Raw genomic sequence first — 4,232 nt, 5'->3', positions numbered from 1 at the left:
AAGAGCGCCCCATCGCGCGGGAGAGAGAGAAGAGGGCTTTGGCTCCTCTTTTTATATGTTTCTCTGTCCCTGGGCCTGTCCTATGTAAATTGGGCCAGCCAGGACTGTTGTTTGTTTTACCTCAGGTTCTCTTCCAGGTCTTTTAGCCACCACCATTCTGGACTCCTTTTCCCTATTCTAACTACCTAACACTCTCATCTTTTACTGGGCCTTCCTTGAATGAGTTCTGACCGTGTGGAGCTGTCACAGGCAGTTTCCTGGGAACACCAAGCCATTTAAACTTTGGAGCCCTTCCTTCCTGCACCAATCTTGCCCAGGTCTTTAAAAAAAAAAAAAAAACGATACTGACACCAAGAGACAACTGGGTTAAAAATTCATCTATAACAGTTTATTTTACTTTTTGATTTCTATCAATTGCCCCATTAGACTATAACTTTCTTGGAAGCAGAAGCCATGTCATTTTTCTCCCCAGAGCCTAGCTAAATATCCAACACAAATTTTTATTAACTGCAGGATAAATGAATTAGTTAAAAAATGACTGGATGAACCATATCTTTCCCAAACAAGATCATCCTTTTACACGCTAAAAACATCCAGAAAAACAATAAGAGCTGGACTGAAAGTCCATGAAGTAGGTGTCCAAGTCTGCAAAGAACTTGAAGAGAGTGATGGAGGGCTGACAGATTACCCAAAGAGGTTGACAGTAGACATAAGCAGTAAATGTAAAGATGGCAGATAGTGGAAGACTAGAAGGACAAAGGGGTTTTGCAAGTACAAGGATGAAAACACAAGGGGAAACCAACTGAAAGGCAATATCGCCTCCCAGTGGCCCTTGGGATAAAGACCTCTATATCAAAGCACTTCCACAAAACAACTTTCTCACTTTGAGTGGTTCTGGGCTATGAACTTGTGCCAGGCACCTCTTAGTTTATCTCATTTAACCCTCACAACAACCCCTTGTAGACAAATAGCTTGCAGCATAGGAGTTAATCTCACAGACTATGGAGCCAGGATGTCTGCTTCTCTCACTTACTAGCTTTGTGACTGGGACAAATTAGATCTCGGCATATGTCTCCACCCTAATGGCAGAAAGCAAAGAGGAACTAAAGAGCCTCTTGATGAAGGTGAAAGAGGAGAGTGAAAAAGCTGGCTTAAAACTTAACATTCAAAAAACTAAGATCATGGCATCTGGTCCCATCACTTCATGGCAAATAGATGGGGAAACAACGGAAACAGTGACAGACTTTATTTTCTTGGGGTCCAAAATCTCTGCAGATGGTGACTGCAGCCATGAAACTAAAAGACACTTGCTCCTTGGGAAAAAAGCTATGACAAACCTTGTCAGCATATTAAAAAGCAGAGACATTACTTGCCAACAAAGTTCTGTCTAATCAAAGCTATGGTTTTTCCAGTAGTCATGTATGGATGTGAGAGTTGGACCATAAAGAAGGCTGAGCACCAAAGAACTGATGCTTTCCACCTGGGGCTGGAGAGGACTCTTGAGAGTTCCTTGGACTGCAAGGAGATCAAATCAGTCAATCCTAAAGGAAACCAGCCCTAAATATTCATTGGAAGGACTGATGCTGAAGCTCCAATACTTTGGCCACCTGATGGCAAGAGCTGACTCATTGGAAAAGACCCTGTTGCTGGAAAAGACTGAAGGCAGGAGAAGCAGATGACAGACGATGAGATGATTGGATGGCATCACTGATTCAATGGACATGAGTTTGAGCAAACTCTGGGAAATGGTGAAGGACGGGGAAGCCTGACGTGCTGAAGTTCATGGGGTCATGAAGAATCGGACACAACTGAATGACTGAACAACAACAAATATGTCTCCATCTGTAAAATAGGGATATGGTTAGTACCGATCACATATGTCCTTGAGAGCATGGCAAATGCTATACAAATGTTAGCTATTATTATGTCCTTTTGCCTAATGAGAAAAACAAATGTTAAATAAACCAAGCATACAATAGGAACTCAGTAAATAAACTTCCTTTGCTTTCTTCCCTGATGTCTTAGCTCCTTACACTGTGCCCTCTTTAATGGCCCTGAAATTCAAATAGGGGACTCCCAAATAGCTAAAAGAAATTAGTTCCTAAAGGCAGCAATAAGGAATTTCCAGTAAAGAAACACCAAAACCTCCATTAAAAGGCCCAAGGGTATGCAGCTCTGGAAAAGATAACTCTTAATGTTGCTCTCTTTTTTGTTCTTTTTTTAATTTTTGACTTTTGACTGCATCAGGTCTTAATTGTGGGAAGCTCAGTTAGTTCCCCAACAAGGTTCTGTAAACCCTGCATTCGAAGCATGGAGTCTTAACCTCTGCACCACCAGGGAAGTCCCTCTATTGGCACTCTTGCTACTGTTATTAGAGTGAAGACATTCCCAGAAATGAAATTCACTCTACCCAAAACAGGTGTTCTGGGGATTGTGAAAATCAACTAATATTGTGCAGAACATCACATTTCTAGAAATACTCAAATAAATATGATCTGCCTAGAGACTATTTTTCACCATGTTGCCTACAGAAAATGAGGGACCATGACCACTTTCAAAAATTAAAGTTCATGAAAATAATAGCTTTCAAGCAACACAATCCTGATGTAATTATCAGACTGCCCACCCCGGCCCACACTTGTAGTGGCGTGCATCTTTACCTGGTAAGACTGATTGGCAAATCTGCACATCAATAGTAAACAGGCTCCTTTCACACTTACACAAAACTCCATGGTTCTGCAAGCTTCCTTGGGTTCAGATTTTAGTATTCCTGGATGTTCTATATGACAGATAAAATATACAAACAAATAATGACCAGACCATATACAAAAACAGAACTCTGATCCACAATCTGCCCAAAGCATACCCAGGAAACCAACTCCCTTATCTATAATAAACAGCCCAGGAAGCCAGCTTGCTCTAGGTCATACTTGTAGGAAGTGAGACTGCAGTCTGGAGTATTAGTCCAGGAAGCTAAATAACCCATATAATGATCCACCCAAAAGAGTCAAGACTTGATTAAAAACTGACAGCTTCCCTAATTTTTCCCCACTTCCAATTTATAACCAACCAGAGAAAGCCAAATATGCACACCTAACCAATGACATAGGATGCCCCAATGTGTGTTAGCCCACTTATACCTGACCAATGCAAAGAGCCTTGATTCAGGATATACCCGAAACCTTCTCTCTTGTCCCTATTAAAGCTTTCCCATTCCTCTGCCTACATTTGAGTCTGTCAAAAGACAAGTGAGGGTGGCTGACTCCCTTTCTGTATAAAACAAGTTCTTGAATACATAGATCCTGCTTTTCTCATTTGGTTGGTCATTTATTTCCATATATTGGACCTAGAAATTCTATGAAGAACTAATTTCCAAACCTTCTTCAATTGCTTAATTGTGTTGTTCCTAAAACAGTCATAAAGTTAGCAGAGAACATCTCTTTTACTTCATCTTGATAACCTAAGTCTATATGCATTCTTGCCTTGAGAACCCCATGAACAGTATGAAAAGGCAAAAAGATGTGACACTGAAAGATGAACTCCCCAGGTCGGTAGATGCTCAACAGGATACTGGAGAAGAGTGGAGAAACAGCTCCAGACGGAATGAAGAGGCTGAGCCAAAGCAGAAACAACACCCAGTTGAGGATGTGTCTGGATATGAAAGCAGTACCGATGCTGTAAAGAACAATATTGCATAGGAACCTGGAATGTTACGTCCATGAATCAAAGTAATCTGGAAGTGGTCAAACAGGAGATGGCAAGCATGAACATTGACATTATAGCAATCAGAGAACTAAAATGGATGAATTTAATTTAGATGACCATTATATCTACTACTGTGGGCAAGAATCCCTTAGAAGAAATGGAGTAGCCATCATAGTCAACAAAAGTCCAAATGCAGTACTTGGGTGCAATCTCAAAAATGATAGAATGACCTTGGTTGGCTTCCAAGGCAAACCATTCAATATCACCGTAATCCAAGTCTATGCCCCAATCACTAATAAGGAAGAAGTTGAAGTTGAACAGTTCTATGAGGACCTACAAGACTTTCTAGAACTAACCCCAAAAAAAGATGCCCTTTTCATCAAAGGTGAATGGAATGCAAAAGTAGGAAGTCAAGAGATAACTGCAGTAACAGGCAAGTTTGGCCTTGCAGTACAAAATGAAGCAGGCAAAGGCCAACAGAGTTTTGCTAAGAGAACGCACTGGTCATAGCAAACACCCTCTTCCAA

The sequence above is a fragment of the Cervus canadensis genome, chromosome 25 (assembly GCF_019320065.1).
Source record: "Cervus canadensis isolate Bull #8, Minnesota chromosome 25, ASM1932006v1, whole genome shotgun sequence".
Taxonomy (NCBI): Eukaryota; Metazoa; Chordata; class Mammalia; order Artiodactyla; family Cervidae; genus Cervus; species Cervus canadensis.
The sequence above is the reverse complement of the archived record's forward strand: the minus strand, read 5'-3'. Positions refer to the sequence as shown.